This window comes from Neoarius graeffei, chromosome 13 (genome assembly GCF_027579695.1).
Source record: "Neoarius graeffei isolate fNeoGra1 chromosome 13, fNeoGra1.pri, whole genome shotgun sequence".
Taxonomy (NCBI): Eukaryota; Metazoa; Chordata; class Actinopteri; order Siluriformes; family Ariidae; genus Neoarius; species Neoarius graeffei.
Genome location: NC_083581.1, coordinates 18,522,672 through 18,541,949, shown reverse-complemented (window position 1 = coordinate 18,541,949; position 19,278 = coordinate 18,522,672). Strand labels below are relative to the sequence as shown.

The 19,278-nt window shown below is 42.2% G+C and overlaps 1 pseudogene; it reads left to right on the top strand.

Moving 5' to 3' along the window:
• LOC132895873 (dynein axonemal heavy chain 7-like) overlaps positions 1-19,278 on the top strand; it is a 594,076-nt pseudogene that overhangs the window by 99,153 nt on the left and 475,645 nt on the right.

Genomic DNA, 19,278 nt, shown 5'->3' with positions numbered 1-19,278 from the left:
CACCACCACCTCTTTCACAACTGTGGTGCGGAAAGAATAGCTCCACCACAGCACTACTGTTAACACCAGTGCACACATGGCTGAAGGGTAGGGCAGCCTAACTCTACACAGCTGGAGCTCACTAAGGGCCACTTCCACTCACCCTCCATGAGACTGCCACAAATTATAAAAGGATGTCACTACATCAAGTGAGTGAGTATGGTGGAAATCAACACTGTAGCTGACCTGTTCTCTCCCTCACATTCCAAATTCCAGTACAGATGATTTGCTCACTCCTACCTGAAAAAATAGCTCCCCTCAAGAACTCCTCTGAGTGACAGACTCTCAGGCTACGCCTGGCTGTACAACCACACACTCTACCGACATCCTGCAGAGTGTTCTGCACTCACTCCCACTTTCCTCTTCCAACAATCATTTTGTAAATAACAGAACATTGTTTTCTGTACCGCATCTGGGTCTGCCGAGTTCATGTCCTGCCTCAAACAGGTCCAGCATGTGAACCATGGAGTCAGATGGATGCATTCCTGTGGCTTGCCTGGCATTTTTGCCAACCTGATCAGCTTACGCTGGTGGAGATTGTAGAATGTGTCACTATTGACTGGCTCCTGTAGGCACTGCCAGAGGAAGAACAAAAAACTGTGGGGATGAAGGCATCAGCCATAACATGAGGCATGACGCTTTAGCCACCCTCAAAATGGGGAGAGGTCAAAACCTGGAGGACTGGAGTGCTGAGCACTGGATAAGTTGAGTGGCCATGAAGAATAGGTCTAATCCCTGTGCCTGCCTGTGAACTGCCTGTGCCTCTGTTAGTAAGGAGAGACTGGCTCAGGTTCTCAAAATGGCCTGTCATGCCTGGAAGGAGGAGACGGAACACACGATGGAGAAGATGACCCCAATGAGCTCCAGCTCCCCTACATGCCACCATGCTGGCCAAAGAGGAAGCAGATGCTAATGCCAAGGATGAAGGTGAGTCTGTCCTTCCCACTCATTCTCTGTCTGTTCTGTGTAACCAGCTAGCCAGAGAGGGAAACTTCTGGAGTGAGTAAAAAAAATGGATGCTGGATAACTGCTGGGGTTAGGTGCTGTAGATCGATGCGGAGAACCAAGATCCAATGCAGACACTCCTGTGGACTACTTCATAGTCAAAAGGCAGCTACTGTATGATCACTGCACCTGCCATGGTGCATCATACAGCCTGTGATATCATTCCAAGGACCAAGATTGACACTGTCATGCAACTGGTGCACGCCCACCCTTGAGAGGGCCATCTGGGAACTCAGAACACCCATGATAAGATTTAGGACTAGTTCCACTGGCCCAGTATGGTCGCAGAGGGCAAACATCAACGGTACCCCAATGCCAGAAAACGTCACTCTCAAAGCCAACCCTAGCACCCTTAATTCCTCTACCCATCATTGAGGTGCGATTCAAATGGGTGGGTGGGTATGGACTTGATATGGCTGGTCCCAATGTCTGCCCATGGCCATGAATAAATCTTGGTTATCTTAGACTACACTACCCATTACCCTGAGGCCATCCCCCTCCACAAATTTACCTCAAAAAACATAGCCAAGGAATTGACGCTCCTCTTTAGCATGTCCAAAGACCCACTCATGGACCAGGGCACCCGCTTCATATCAAGGTTGCTGGCATGCCACTGTTACATTGCCCCCTCACCTCCAAGCTGGTCATCAAAGAAGACTGTGCCCAGAGTGCATACCATCAGGAGAGGCCATCTTCATTGCCATTGTGGGCTCCTACCCAGTGTTGTACCTGGAACAAGAAGCCCTGAAGAGGAAGAAACCAATGGGTTAATTTGTGGTTGGAATTTATTTTCTTTGGCCATCCACTGGAATGGGGTATGGCCAGTGACAAGGGTGAAGTGTCTGCCTGCTAAGTATTACTGAAGCTTCTCTATGACCCAGCTGATGGTGAGGGCTTCTTGTTCCACTGTTGCATACCTCTGTTCTGTAGGTGTCAGCTTCTGGCTAATGTAGACTCCTGGATAATGTTCTCCCACAAATTCTTATGACAGCATGGCCCCTAGGCCAATCTTTAATACATTTGTGTGTACCAGGAAGGGGCACTGGAAGTCGGGGTTTCTCAGGACCAGCAAGCTGGTCTGGAATACCTCTTCAGCTTGGGGGGGGGGGTGTCCAGTGGACTTTTTCAGGTTCTCGCTTCCTAGTAAGATCTGAGAGGGGGAAGCTATAAAAGCAAAGTGAAGCACAAAGTGCCGGTAGTAGCCGGCCAACCCCAAAAAGGCACATACTTGTTTCTTGGTGGTAGGTGGGGGTTAATTGCAGACACCTTCTGTTTTCCTTTCTTGGAGTTTCAGGAGACCCAGGCTGATGCAGTACTCAAAGTACTGTGCCACAATGTCAGCCCCATTGTGGAGTACACCCAGCACTTCCCTGAGTTGGTGGACATGATCTTGTCAGCTGTTGAAGTGGATTACCGTATCATCCAGGTAGGCTGTGGCATCGGGACAATAGGGTCAAGACATTATAGGCAGAGTGACATATTGACATATACAGTGGTGCTTGAAAGTTTGTGAACCCTTTAGAATTGTCTATATTTCTGCATAAATATGACCTAAAACAACATCAGATTTTCACACAGGTCCTAAAAGTAGATAAAGAGAACCGAGTTAAACAAACAAGACAAAAATGTTATAGTTGGTCATTTATTTATTGAGGAAAATGATCCAATATTACATATCTGTGAGTGGCAAAAACATGTGAACCTTTGCTTTCAGTATCTGGTGTGACCCCCTTGTGCAACAATAACTGCAACTAAATGTTTCCCGTAACTGTTGATCAGTCCTGCACACCAGCTTGGAGGAATTTTAGCCCATTCCTTCGTACAGAACAGCTTCAACTCTGGGATGTTGGTGGGTTTCCTCACAAGAACTGCTCGCTTTGGGTCCTTCCACAACATTTGAATTGGATTAAGGTCAGGACTTTGACTTGGCCATTCCAGAACATTAACTTTATTCTTCTTTAACCATTCTTTGGTAGAATGAATTGTGTGCTTAGGGTCGTTGTCTTGCTGCATGACCCATCTTCTCTTGAGATTCAGTTCATGGACAGATGTCCTGATATTTTCCTTTAGAATTCATTGGTATAATTCAGAATTCATTGTTCCATCAATGATGGCAAGCCGTCCTGGCCCAGATGCAGCAAAACAGGCCCAAACCATGATATTACCACCACCATGTTTCACAGATGGGATCAGGTTCTTATGCTGGAATGCAGTGCTTTCCTTTCTCTAAACATAACTCTTCTCGTTTAAACCAAAAAGTTCTATTTTGGTCTCATTCATCCACAAAACATTTTTCCAATTGCCTTCTGGCTTGTCCACATGATCTTTAGCAAACTGCAGACAAGCACCAATGTTCTTTTTGGAGAGCAGTGGCTTTCTCCTTGCAACCCTGCCTTGCACACCACTGTTGTTCAGTGTTTCCCTGATGGTAGACTCATGAACATTAACATTAGCCAGTGTGAGAGAGGCCTTCAGTTGCTTAGAAGTTAACCTGGGGTCCTTTGTGACCTCGCAGACTATTACACGCCTTGCTCTTGGAGTTATCTTTGTTGGTCAGCCACTCCTGGGGAGGGAAACAGTGGTCTTGAATTTCCTCCATTTGTACACAATCTGTCTGACTGTGTATTAGTGGAGTCCAAACTCTTTAGAGATGGTTTTCTAACCTTTTCCAGCCTGATGAGCATCAACAATGCTTTTTCTGAGGTCCTCTCCTTTGTTCATGCCATGATACACTTCCACAAACGTGTTGTGAAGCTCAGACTTTGATAGATCCCTGTTCTTTAAATAAAACAGGTTGCCCACTCACACCTGATTGTCATCCCATTGATTTGAAAACACCTGACTCTAATTTCATCTTCAAATTAACTGCTAATCCTAGAGGTTCACGTACTTTTGCCACTCACAGATATGTAATATTGGATCATTTTCCTCAATAAATAAATGGCAATATCATATCTTTGTCTCATTTGTTTAACTAGGTTCTCTTTATCTACTTTTAGGACTTGTGCGAAAATATGATGTTGTTTTAGGTCATATTTATGCAGAAATATAGAAAATTCTAAAGCATTCACAAACTTTCAAGCACCACTGTAAGTACGGAACAGAAAAGGCTGAGAGTGCCAGCATGTGTTCAATCCAATGTTTTAATAGTTTTATGTGGTAAAGTTCAGTGAGGGCTGTCTTACATGGCTGCTGCAGGTGGTAGTTCACGGGACATACTCACTCCTGGACAATATGGGGGCCTTGACAGTGAGTGAAGAACTTGCATTTGGGAGGAGGAGCACATGGTCACCAGGCTGAAACTCTCGGGGTTGGGCCGGCTGATTTGTAGACTCATTGTAGTTCTCTTTGTAGGCTGCCCAGATGTGCTGTGGTATGATTGTGCCACCCATTCAATCCACTCTTGCATCTCTTGGATGTAGATAATGAGGGAGCAGAATGGTGGTGGCTGCTCCTCCCAGGCTTCACTGATGGTGTCCAACAGGACCCTGGGCTGTTGGCCAAACAGGAGCTTGAAAGGCATGAGGCCTGAGGAGTCTCCTACATGGCAAAGAGGATGTAGGGGAGGAGTAGGGTCCCAGTTTCACCCATCTTCATCTATCACCCTTTTCAACATGTACTTGAGAGTTTGGTTGAACTTGAACTCCATGTGGTTGTCAGTCTGAGGGTGGTAGACTGAGGTCTTGAGGTGTTTGACCTGCAGCAGCCAGCATAGGTTTATGGAATCTTGGAAGTGCTTGTCAAAATCTGAGTTCCAAATGCATATTCACCGACTTTAGTAATGACAAATGTTCCCCACAATCTTTGTCTGGATTCAGCTTGAATGTGAATAAAGTATTCTCCTCTGGAGGTACTCTGGAGGTACTCTCCTCTGGAGGTACTCTCCTCTGTTTATTGCCAATGCCTTATCCTTTAGCTGCTTTCCTGATGCTAAAATTAAAGAATGGTATTCATGCATCACACTACCGGACTGAAAAACAGGTTGAAATTGTTTTTAACCCTATTGAGTACCATCTATGTAGAGTGCAATAAACTCTGGATCAAAGTGTTTAAAGTTAAATGTATTTTTATTGTATGATCCACTGAAGGCATCATTGCTTACCATCCTACAGATAATGGTTTTAGGTTAGGGCCCAAGGAAAATATTTTTTTTGTGAACAAAATGTGACTCCCTGCAGCCCTGCAGATTCCTTTGATGAGGTAGCCTACTTGGCAGTGGTGGTAAAGAGTGCTTGTGCATGACTGAGTTTTATTGATGGAGAGATGGTTACTTTCTTCACAAATGGAGAAGTGTTGAGTATTTTCTGAATGAAATTTGCATTTCGTTCCTTCATCAAGCAAAATTCATTTTTATTGTGAGCCATTTCAATCCTCAAATCCATGCCATTCAATAAAAGTATGTCCTGAAAACAAATGTATTTGAATGAATGTGTCCAATCAGGTTAAAGGTGTGGCTTTCAGCACTGGATCTGGCCCTTTGTTTAAGACCTTCATTTCGAGCTTCTGGATCACTGGCTCAGCTGTGTCTTTGTAGAACAGCCTGGTGTTAAATTTTGTTTCCAATGTATCTTTTCTCTAGTTTGGAGGACATTCAAAGGTTGCATGATATTAATATGTACTGCTAGATTAAGAAAAAAAAGCATGCATGACATCTACATCACTGCAAAGTTCTTTTGTTTGGTCTTTGATCTCATTCACCACAGATTTGAAGTGAGGCTCACATTGCCAATCACACACAATGACTTCAGGAATAACTTGAATTGTGTGTTTGATATGACAATTTCAGAGCTCTAGCCAATGTGTATGTCAACCATGGTTTAAACAGGTTTGTTTGTTTGTTTGTTTGTTTGTTTGTTTGTTTGTTTGTTTGTTTTAACCAGTCTGTAGTTGTTCAAGTGCAGATAGTACACATCAGGATTAACAAAAACATATGTGCTGGAGTTGACTCAAGTGAACAATGTGGCAGTTTTTTCTCAGATCGTGATCAATAATTCTGTCCAACAGTTCTGCTACCACACAGATGATGGCCAGGGCCGCGTTAACCCTTGCTGAGGCCCTGGGCAGACACACCCCCGAGGCCCCACCCCCACCTGTTGTCAACTGCGCTCAGCAAATTCACCCCCTCAGACATGCCTGTCTAACTAGACACAGAAACTTAAAGGGATAGTTCGGGATTTTTGACATGAATCTGTATGGCATCCCCATCAATAGTGTCGTGCAAACACACTGACTTGCCCCTGACAGCATCCTGTGAGTCCAGTTCTTGTCCAGTTTTGGTCCAGACGAAAGTAGTCCGGCAAGTTTGTTGGGGGCATGAAAGTAAAACGTTTTTCGTCTCAAAACAGTATGTGTTCAAAAGAGTGATATATTTGCATCACAAAACCGTTGCCAAATAAAAAGTCAGACCTCGAAATCGCTTGGCACTATTTTCTCTCCCTCGGTATCACTGCACGCTGTCATGTTGACATCTGCGCAGGAATCAACACCTTTCCCATTGTTTGGCAGTGATTAGGAGTTCAGATCAGCGGCGCTAACAAGCTAATTTGAGAGCAAGAACAGCGACAAATTTATCACCTTCTATAACCTATACAATAATATATTTGTGAAAATGGTGCGCACTTGTGACTATCCAGGCTGTAGCAACAAAGATGTGGCTGAATCTCCGCACACATTTCACCGTCGTAGTCAGACATGTTGTCGCTAATTTTGCTAGCAGTAAAGAATGTAGTGATGTGTCGGTCGTGAACGATCCGGTTCAAAGAGCCGGCTCTTTGAAGTGAACGACGGGAGCCGGCTCTTCGGTGGGAGCCGAGTTGGGGAGCCGAATTAGTTTTTTGTCCTTAGGTGCCTCAGAGAGAGAGAGAGAGAGACAGAGTTCAGCTCAGCTGAAGGATGATTGTCTATTTGACAACCATGATCATTGTTTTGTTGCCGTGAATTCCTAAAGCTCATGATATAAATTGTCGCTCATAAATTGACAGGTTCGGTCGGCAACCGTCTTAGCATGGCCAGATTAATCTGCGGTATACAATAAGACAGCAGTCATTATAACAGGAGCATATTTGCTGTTCCAGCGGTTTCTCATTACTGGTGGAGCAGAGTGCGGCACTTTTTTCTCTTTTTACATGCGCTCAAGGTGCCACATATTTTGTTGCACATTGTTCTGTGTTTGTTAAAATAATTTCCAACTTTGCTTCATAGTTTCTTAGGCCTGATTTATACTTCATAATTTATTTTGTGGCATTTTGTTCAAGGTCGAGTGTGAAATAAAGCCATAAAGGATAAACAGTTGATGTCTTCTGTGTATTTTATATTGGTAATATAACACAGTTTTGCATTATGTTTGTGAGAAAATAATTTATTAATTGGTAAGTAAGTTTTATTTCTATAGCTAGAACATTTTTACACTGCTATACTTTACAAAGCTTTACAATGGCTACAAAAACTAAAAAATAAAATGGAAAACATCTCATCATCTCTAGCCGCTTTATCCTTCTACAGGGTCGCAGGCAAGCTGGAGCCTATCCCAGCTGACTACGGGCGAAAGGCAGGGTACACCCTGGACAAGTCGCCAGGTCATCACAGGGCTGACACATAGACACAGACAACCATTCACACTCATGGTCAATTTAGAGTCACCAGTTCACCTAACCTGCATGTCTTTGGACTGTGGGGGAAACCGGAGCACCCGGAGGAAACCCACGCGGACACGGGGAGAACATGCAAACTCCACACAGAAAGGCCCTCGCCAGCCCCGGGGCTCGAACCCAGGACCTTCTTGCTGTGAGGCGACAGCGCTAACCACTACACCACCGTGCCGCCATGGAAAACATCCTATTGATAAAATATAAATAATAATGTAATTAATTAACTAGTTAATTGCAGCAATTAAATCTCATCTCATCTCATTATCTCTAGCCGCTTTATCCTTCTACAGGGTCGCAGGCAAGCTGGAGCCTATCCCAGCTGACTACGGGCGAAAGGCAGGGTACACCCTGGACAAGTCGCCAGGTCATCACAGGGCTGACACATAGACACAGACAACCATTCACACCTACGGTCAATTTAGAGTCACCAGTTAACCTAACCTGCATGTCTTTGGACTGTGGGGGAAACCGGAGCACCCGGAGGAAACCCACGCGGACACGGGGAGAACATGCAAACTCCACACAGAAAGGCCCTCGCCGGCCCCGGGGCTCGAACCCAGGACCTTCTTGCTGTGAGGCGACAGCGGCAGCAATTAAATCAAAAATAAAATCTCAGGAGCCGTTTGGGAGCTGAAAGAGCTGGCTCCTTATAGTAAGAAGAGCCAAAAGAGCCGGCTCCCGAAAAAGAGCCGAAATTCCCATCACTAAAACAATGAATGAAACAGCCGTGGCTGTCACCTGGCGGCAGCGCGCAGTGATAAGAAGGAAGAGAAAATAGTGCCAAGCGATTTCGAGGTCTGACTTTTTATTTGGCAACGGTTTTGTGATGCAAATATATCACTCTTTTGAACACATACTGTTTTGAGACGAAAAACGTTTTACTTTCGTGACCCCAACAAACTTGCCGGACTACTTTCGTCTGGACCAAAACTGGACAAGAACTGGACTCACAGGATGCTGTCAGGGGTAAGTCAGTGTGTTTGCACGACACTATTGATGGGGATGCCATACAGATTCATGTCAAAAATCCCGAACTATCCTTTTAAATAATGACAGTGACACAATTAGAAATACTATTGAACGATAAAACTTTATATCCATCAACACCTATTTAATTGAGAAAAAGCAATGGTGAAATAGGCAATTGCATGGTGAAAAAAATCCATCAGACATCACTGTTGACAAGTCTGGTTAACTAAAGTTTAGCCTCAAGAAGCCTTTGAATGAGCGAGTCAATAAAGAACATGTCAAGAACATAACCTAGGCCTACAACAGTTTCTTTAGTATTCAGAACAAGAACATTCATTTGGTATATAACCGTTCGTTTTCATTTTGGAATCCAGGTGACTTTTAACTTGTGAAAACAAAGAGCGATAACAAAGAAAAATATCTTGCTTCTCAGAAATAAATCTCAAAATCTTAGGCTATGTGAAACATTTCATCCTTTCACACACGTAATGTCCCAAACAGCAGTGGCACACAGCTTTGCGCATTCAGTTTGATAGCCATGGGTCAACTTACAAGGGCACTTTCCTACTTTTCTGGAAAGCGAAGTCATTAATTAAATCATTGAACTCAAGCTGGCGTAGCGTGTGAAGACATGGTGGACAGTGATCATATTGACAATGACGGGTGATTTATGCGACGGGACAAGGTGGGCTTCCTTATGGGTGGCGAAATGCATCAAAATGTTATCAATATGATCAAAACTTCTGAAAATATCGTTTCATATTTTCCGATCTTGCTACCCCCACGGCCCCCTAGTGGCCGAGGCCCTGGGCAGCTGCCCATGAAGCCCATTAGGATAACGTGTCCTTGATGATGGCTAGCACATTGCTGGTTATGCACCCATCTGTTTCATCATTTGTTGGCAGATAGGTTAGATTTCTTTTTACTAGCACTTCACCAATGCTTTTGCCGTCTTTGAAACCTGAACTGGTCACATCGTTATCCATGGGAGCAGCTGAGTTGTGAAAAATGGGCTTGAATTCATGAACCATACTGTTTGCTATGAAGCTCAGAAGATTGATCTCATCTCATCTCATTATCTCTAGCCGCTTTATCCTGCTCTACAGGGTCGCAGGCAAGCTGGAGCCTATCCCAGCTGACTACAGGCGAAAGGCGGGGTACACCGTGGACAAGTCGCCAGATCATCGCAGGCTCAGAAGGTTTTAACTCAATATGTAGGCAAACTAATTTTATGCATTATATGGGAGGAGTCTTGGAAGAAGTTGGGGTTTGTGCTCAGCCTTGAAAGACAAGTAACTTCAGACGAGATCAAGTCTTACTCTTATTTCTCTTTTCTCTCTTTTCTATTTTGGAATAAATCACCAATTAATTTAAAGTAGCACTGATCATGCCAGCTTGTTTGATCATACCTCACTTCAAAATCCTTTTTGTTATCTGATGCACAGTCACCAGTAATAATAGCAGAACAGTGCAGTTAAACATTGTTCTTGGAGACATTTGTTTCTTCCCAAAGTAGATTTAATGTTTCTGTGACTCTGGATAAATGTCCGTAGTTGAACTCAAAGAATCAATGTTATTCCTGTCATGCTCCGCCCCGGATTTCCACTCCGGAGATTACTTATCTCCCAGGCCAGCGCTAATCGTGATCCGGGACGGGAATTCCATCTTCCATTCACTTCCTGTTTTTTTTTTTCCTGCTGTGTATTGAGGTATTTCACCTGACGTCACAGGGTCACGTGACACCCCGGTGTCCACCATTTTGGACGGCAAGCTAGCTAATGTCAACAACAGTAGCTAGTATGTTACTGTAGCAATATTTACGTTCAGTCATTTGGATGACTGTTAAAACCTTTCAGTCTCAAGTTTTTCCTTTACTGGATTTACTAGTTTACTGAGCTAGCGCGCGATGGCTCCCGGCTCGGCCGCCGAGCGCGCGATGGCTCCCGGCTCGGCCGGAGAGCTCGCGATGGCTCCCGGCTCGGCCGGAGAGCGCGCGATGGCTCCCGGCTCGGCCGGAGAGCGCGCGATGGCTCCCGGCTCGGCCGCCGAGCGCGCGATGGCTCCCGGCTCGGCCGCCGAGCGCGCGATGGCTCCCGGCTCGGCCGGAGAGCGCGCGATGGCTCCCAGCTTGCCCGAGCGTGCTAGCTCAGTAAACTAGTAAATCCAGTAAAGGAAAAACTTGAGACTGAAAGGTTTTAACAGTCATCCAAATGACTGAACGTAAATATTGCTACAGTAACATACTAGTTACTGTTGTTGACATTAGCTAGTGCTAACAGCTAGTTGCTAATACACTGCTACAACTACACCGACCCTAATAATACAGTTCTTGGTCATTGCCTGGTAACAGCAAATTTATAACGGGCCATGTCTCAACAGACTAAGAAGTTATTTCAATGACATTTAATAACATTTTGTTTATCCTGAGGACCGAAAGTAAATGAAAATGTGAACAAACCTTAGCTGTAATAAGATGGTGACCACCGGCTCCAGGGACGACCCACTGATGTAGGCATGTTACCCAGCCTGACACAAAATATTTGTAGGCATCCAAACTCGTATACGCTTTCAGATCAATACCTGTGTATGGCGATGGGTTTTTAACGACATAGGTATACAGATCATGTGGGCCGAAGTCAGGTAAAGACGAGGGCTTCATGTACTTCCGTACGTCAGTGAACAATCCTGGTGGAAGCAGGTAAACGTCGTTCTCTAAGCCTGCTAACCTCAATTTTTGCAAATACCTCTCCCTCTGCTCGCCCTGTAAATGCCCTACGTCGCTGGATAGTGAAGGTGTTTTCTGCATCTCGCTCCTTTTTCTTTTATGTTTTTCGTTTGTCGCCTTCCTCGCATTCAAACTGATTCGAGCCGTGCCGTCCAAAATGGCAGCGTCACATGACTTGGTCACGTGAGTGAAATACCTCAATATAGATGCCGTTCTCAGACAGGGACCTTGCCAGAACGTCTCGCTTGTTACTCTAGTTGTTTCTGTGCCTCTTATGCTTCTCAGGGCTTTTCTCTTTAGCGTTTGTTCTTGTTTATGGTTTTTTGCACGAAGCGGTTTTTCTTGTTCATGGTTGTTTTGCACTAGCGTTTTTTGTCCTTGCCGAAGCTTTTTGTCAAAGTTTTGTCTCTTAGTACCTGGACTGTTTTGCTATTTGTTTTTTCATCCTGTTTATTTACCTTTTTGCCACGCATTTTTCCCTGGATTAAATCACTTTATTTATTGGATTACTGTCTGTATTCTGCTTCTGGATCCTAATCTCACACCTCATCTCGCCACCCTTAATTAACAATTCCACATCCAGAGAGGTAAAGTGTTTGAAGGAAAAATGGGGGAGGAAGTATGTGGTTTAGATTACTTTATTCTGATTGATCAGAACTTTTAAAGCCAAACTAAACCCTGAAAATACTGACAATATTTGTGACAGGCACAGAAACAACCTTTGTACTGACAATATCCATAAAAGGCATGTTTGATGTTTATTTGTTCATACAACCCCCATTCCAAAAAAGTTGGGACACTGTGTAAAACAGAATCTGAAGATTTGCAAATCATGGAAACCCTGTATTTCATTGAAGCTGGTACAAAGACAACATATCAAATGTTGAAACTGAGATTTTTTTTAAATATATTTTGAATTTGATGCCAGCAACACGTTTCAGAAAAGTTGGGACAGGGGCAACAAAAGACTGTAAAAGTTTTGTAATGCAATAAAAATAAAAAAATCCTAATTTGGTTAGCGGTAATGTGATTGGGTATAAAAAGAGCATCCCAGAGAGGCTGAGTCTCTCAGAAGTAATGATGGGATCACAGCTCTGTGAAAGACTGTGTGGGCCAACAGTGCAACAATTTAATGTTCCTCAATGTAAAATTGCAAAGAATTTGGGGATCACATCATCTGTGGTACATAATACCATTAAAAGATTCAGAGACTCTGGAGAAATCTCTGTATGCAAGAGACGAGGCTGAAAACTGACATTGGATGCCTGTGAGCTTCAGGCCCTCTGGTGACACTGCATTAAAAGCAGACACGTGTCTGTAGTGGAAATTGCTGTATGGGCTCAGGAACACTTCAGAAAACCATTGTCTGTGAAAACAGTTCATTACTGCATCTACAAATGCAAGTTAAAACCATATATAAACAATATCCAGAAACACCACCTTCTCTGAGCCCGAGCTCTTTTACGATAGACTGAGGCAAAGTGGAAAAATGTCCCAAGGTCTGATGAATCAAAAATAGAAATTCTTTTGATAAATCATGGACACCATGTCCTCCAGACTAAAGAGGAGAGGGACCATCCAGCTTATCACTGCACAGTTCAAAAGCCAACATCTGTGATGGTATGAGGATGCATTAGTGCACATGACCTGGGTAACTTGTAAATCTGGGAAGGCATCATGAATGATATATACATGTTTCAGAGCGATATGCTGCCATCTAGACAAAATCTTTTTCAGGGAAGGCCTTCCTTCTTTCAGCAAGACAATGCCAAACTGCTTTCTGCACATATTAAAATTGCATGGTTCCATAGTAAGAGTCCAGGTGCTAAATTGGCTTGCATGCAGTCCAGACCTGTCTCTCATTTAAAACATTTGGCACATTATGAAGTGCAAAATATGACAAAGGAGACCCCGAACTGTTGAGCAACTGAAATTGTATATCAGGCAAGAATGGGACAACATTTCTCTTCCAAAACTATAGCAGGTGGCCTCCTCAGTTCCCAAACATTTATAGTGTGTTGTAAAAAGTAGAGGTGATGCAAGACAGTGGTAAACATTTCCCTGTCCCAAATTTTTTGAAATGTTTTGCTGACATTAAATTCAAAATGAGCATATATTTTTTTAAAAAAATCTGTTTTGGACTTCCGGTGACGCCATGCGGTAGGCAGCAAAGAAGCTGAGCTCCGTCCAACAAATTAATAAACAACCTAACTTAAGTTATTACTCGGCATTGTATGACACATTAACGATGGCAATGACAAGAACAAAAGCCACGACATCAAAACCAGAGACTTCAAAAGAGAAAAGCGACACTTTGAAGGCAAGTCAGCACGAGGCTAAAGGCGGTGATGGCTCCGAGTCCAAAATACTAGCCGAACTAGCAAAGCTCAGGTCGGAGAATTTGGAAGGACATAATCAAACCCTTAAAAAGTTGGAGACATCAATGGCAGAACTAAAAGGGGAAATGAAAAAATTGGAGAAAAGAACTACGGAGGTAGAAGAACGTGTAAGTGCTACCGAAGATGATGGGAGACGACATGAGAGAGCCATACGATATCTGCTACGTCGAGAAAAGGATTTGACGGCTAAGTGTGAAGAATTACAGAACAGAATGAGACGCAACAACATGAGAATCTACCGGGTACCAGAGGGGAGCGAGGGACAAGACGTGAAGAAATTTGTTGAGGATTTGATTCGTTCGGTTCTCGACCCAATGCCAGACGTATCTTTACAAATTGAAAGAGCACACCGTTCATTGACGTCTAAACCAAAGAAACCCAATGACCCCCCCAGATCTCTGATCGTCAAATTCCTTGATTACTCCGTCAAAGAGCAGATACTCCGACAAGCATGGAGCCAACAGCTAAAGTTTCAAGAGAGACAAATATTTTTCGATCATGACTACTCTCCGGAACTGCTAAAGAAGAGGGCAGGCGTACGAGAGGTCGTCAAACAACTGAAAAAGAAGAGCATTAAAGCCAAGTGCCTTTATCCAGCGCAACTCAAATTGACCACTGAAACGGGAGATAAAACGTACCCTACGCTCAAGGATGCTCTTCCGAAATTGGCTGAATACGACATATATCCCAAGGTCGACGACGAAAGAGCGCAGATGGATGAGGAATTGCGTCTCAATGGGTGGAATGTCGTGGGTCAGACAGCGGAGTTTGCCGTGGGTGGGAGTCTATCCAGGGATGCCGAGACCCCTGCCGAATAAGCTGAGATGTCATCAACGCCGAGATTGTATTTTTATGGAAGTGCCAAACGTTAGGATTATTAACACCTCCCGTTTCTTTTTCACGAGACGGAACTCAGCTGAACTGTGAGTATTCTCGCATTGAGCAGCAACCGATCCGAGTGCGGGACGGCAGCAGCAAAGACACTTTGTGTAAACCCCACAGAGGACCTGTCACCATCCTTTGCCCAGGAAACACCGGGATATGGTTTGCTTAATTTACAGGCCTGTTTTCTTTTCATATTTGGTTACAGACTTAAAGCAAACCAATTGGGTATGTGGAAGTTTAATGTTCAGGTTTTTACATGTTGTGTTTGTTTTGTTTGTTATTGTCACCTTGAAAACAATATTACTGGTTGGGTTACTGATGCAAGTATGACATTACATGGGGTTAAAAGCCAAGGACTGGTATGAAACAGCATAAAAATAATTATGAATAGTTTGATTTGTATTACTTACAATGTGAAGGGATTAGGCAATCCAATCAAAAGGAAAAAAATATTGGGCCATCTAAAAAAATTACATTGTTCTATAGCCATGCTCCAGGAAACCCATCTGTCAGAAAAGGAACACCTTAAACTTAAAAGGGAATGGGTGGATCATGTTTTCAGTTCATCTTTTGAAAGGGGTAGGAAACGAGGAGTTGTCATCCTATTTCATAAATCAGTATATTTTAACCATACAGAAACAATTAGTGATAAAGAGGGTTATATTATTGTAAAGGGAGATATAAGTGGCATAAAAATAACTCTGCTTAATCTATATGCCCCGAATGAGGATAGCCCTGTCTTTTTTAAAGACATAGCTGGCTTACTAGCAGGCACAATGGAAGGGGTGGTGTTAATAGGGGGAGATTTTAATTGTGTCATGAGCCAACATGTAGACAGACTGCCTGCCGGGGGCAACATAATATCTAGAAAGACATCTACACTACAAGCAATGATAAGTGAACTTGGCCTAGTGGATGTATGGCGGCGTTTACATCCCAAAGAAAAGGATTTCACCTTTATGTCACAGGTACATGGCAGCTATTCTAGGCTAGACATGATGCTAATATCAGGAACAGATCTCTATAGGGTTAAAGAATGTAATATAGAACCAATTACCATATCTGATCATGCGCCAGTCACCTTAAAACTGGATTTGGGGTCAGTAAAATCTTTTAAGTACTGGAGACTTAATGTATCCTTGTTAAATGATGACATGATTAAACAAGAAATCCGTCAAGAATTAAAACATTATTTTGAGGCAAATGAAGATGACACAATTTCTCCAATAACTTTATGGGAGGGGGCTAAGGCTGTGATGAGGGGTTGTATTATTGCAATTTCTTCTAGATTAAAGAAGCAGAGGTTGAATGGTCAGAGCCAGCTGGAAGAAAAAATAAAGCAACTAGAAAAAGAGCATCAACAATCTAACAAAGAAGAAACTTTACATGCTCTAAAAGAGACAAGGAAAGAATTAGATGACCTATTAACTTACAAAATGGAAGGGGCTTTAAGATTCATAAATAGAAAATACTACGAAATGGGAAATAAAGCAAGTCAACTACTGGCATTTCAATTGCGGAAAGCTCAAAGTAGCAGGGCAGTTTACAAAATAAAAAGCCCAGACAATGGTGAAATTCTAACACAGCCCACAGACATCACAGAGGCTTTTGCCACACACTATAGAAAACTATATGAAGAAGAGTCAGACCCACAAAGAAACGAGAAGATGGAATGTTTTTTTAGATCCATCAACTTAGCGAAACTAACATCAGAAGAGGCTGATATGGTGTCAATGCCAATTACAGAAGAAGAAATCAAAAATAATATTTCACAGCTTAAAAATAACAAATCTCCTGGAACTGACGGTTTTTCAGGGGAATATTATAAAACGTTTATAGGTGAACTAACTCCCATCCTGTGCAAGGTTTATAACTATGCATTAAAAGAAGGACAATCACCTGCGTCCTGGTCAGAGGCAATTATAAGCGTTATACACAAAGAAAACAAAGACCCGACCCTATGTGCATCATATCGTCCCATCAGCCTTCTGTGTGTTGATTTTAAAATCCTTACCTCAATAATAGCAAAAAGAATTCAGAGAATCATACATAAGTTGGTAAAGCCTGACCAAACTGGGTTTATCAATAATCGTCATGGTGTTGATAATGTTAGGAGAGCCCTAAATCTACAGTTTATTGCAGCTAAAAGGGCCAGCCCTTCAATGCTTCTCAGCCTAGACGCCCAGACGGCTTTCGATAGGGTGAACTGGACTTTCTTACATCAACTCTCCGACATATGGGCTTCAATGACACATTTATTAATTGGATTTGTTTATTTTACAAAAACCCTAAGTCTAGAGTAAGAGTGAACGGGTATTGTTCAGACTTTTTTCCACTGGGCCGTGGCACTCGCCAAGGAGACTCCTTATCTCCTTCATTATTTGCTTTAAGCATAGAGCCACTGGCAGAACTAATAAGATCAAACCCTCTCATATTGGGTATTTCTGATGAAGGAGGGTATCAACACAAATTAGCTCTATTTGCTGACGACATATTGTTATTCATAGAACAGCCCATGGTTTCAATCCCTGCACTATTAAGTAGTCTAAATAAATACAGTGAAGTATCAGGATATAAGATAAACACTAACAAATCAGAAGCAATGATGATAAGTGGTGATTGGCCCCAACAATTAGATAGTTTAGTGTCATTTAGGAAATCTAAAAAAGGATTTAGATATTTAGGAGTCATTCTGACACCGAAACCATCACAACTTTTCCATTGCAATTATGACAAATTAATTAAAGAGATCAACCAAGATATAAGCAGATGGGATGTGCTGCCTTTGTCCTTGTTTGGCAGAATAGAGTCAGTAAGGATGAATATTTTACCTAGGCTCCTCTTTTTATTTCAATCTTTGCCAGTTCCTGTTCCACAATCAACAATTAAGTGCCTTGAAAAACGCATTTCAAAATTTATTTGGCAAAATAGAAGACCAAGAATACGACTAAAAATATTGATGGCAAGCAAAAAACGGGGTGGGCTGGGATTACCTAACTTTAAAATGTACTACTGGGCAGCCCAACTAAGGGCAGTAGTGATATGGGCAACCAAAGCTGAAGAAACTGGATGGCTATCCATTGAACAGAATTCTTTGACAGGGGTACCATTGTCTGTGCTTCCTTTTCTTGGCCAAAGGGCTCAGAGGAAAATAAAAATAGAAAATATATGGGTTAAACACACGCTAAAGATTTGGAACACTACACAAAAATTAATAAAAGGATCGGTGGCTCTGTCAAGGGTAATGCCCATTCTGAGAAATTTAGACTTTCTCCCATCTTTGACGGACTTGGCATTTAAGAGATGGGCAGACAATGGTTTGGTCAGCATTGACCAATTGTTTGAAAACAATACACTTAGATCATTTTCACAACTACAAGAAGAATTTGATTTGCCTACAAATGACTTTTTTAGATTCCTACAGATACGAAGTTATCTCACTAGACACACAGACTGGGACAGTCTTAAAAGAGATCCAATGGAGGTTGAAAGGTATTTTATACAGATTTCTCAACACAAGGTATCTGCAAAACATCAAGTGTCAAATATATACAAGAGTCTTTTGAAAGATACTTCAGATAATACCTTACATATTAAAAGTGAGTGGGAACTTGAACTTAATGCAATTATTGATGATGAGTCTTGGGAAAATATATGTTTAGCAAGTCATAAAGGGATTGGAAGCCAAATGTGGAAAGAATTTGACTGGAAAGTGAAATTGAGATTCTTCAGAACACCTCTGAAGGTGTCAAAGTTTACAAGCAATACCCCCAACACCTGTTGGAGGAACTGTGGCATGGTGGGGGATCATGCCCATATTTTCTGGGATTGCCCAGTGATACAAGCATACTGGAAAAACATTAAAGAAGAACTGGACATTGTCTTCAGAGTTGACATACCTCTGGACCCTTTAATTTTCTTACTGGAGAAGATACCTGAACATTTGCTTTCTAAGGACCAATGCTACATGTTACATATTTTGTTAATGACTGCTAAGAAAATGATTACTGTTAATTGGATGCAGCCATGTACACCTACAAAAGCTCAATGGATACAAAAGGTTGATCAGATACGTACAATGGAAAATATGACAGCTATATTACAATTTAAAGTACCGCTATTCATAAGAAGATGGACCCCAGTTATTTTGGGATTGAAATTATGCTGAAACCTTATATGTAATGTACTTTTTTTTTGTATTGCGCATCTACTTTGACCCTGTATAACAAAGAGTAATTTAATAACAATTAATGACAAGGTGACTTTTTTTTTCTGTTTGTTTTGTTTTATTTTGTTTTTTGTCTTTTTGTAGTTTGATTTGTGTCTGTTTGTAGCCTCTTAAGGGAGGATTAGGTTTTGTATATTTGTATTGAGTGTATGTCTGTTTGTATTGCCTGTAGAGTTTGATATAGGCAATAAAGTTAAAAAAAAAAAATCTGTTTTAACATTTGATATATCTTTGTACTATTTTCAATGAAATGTAGGGTTTCCATGATGTGCAAATTATCACATTCTGTTTTTGACAGTTTCCACAGTGTCCCAACTTTTTTTTTTGAGGTTGTATTTGTATCTGTATACTGTGTACCGATTTGCTTTTTCTTTTAAAATA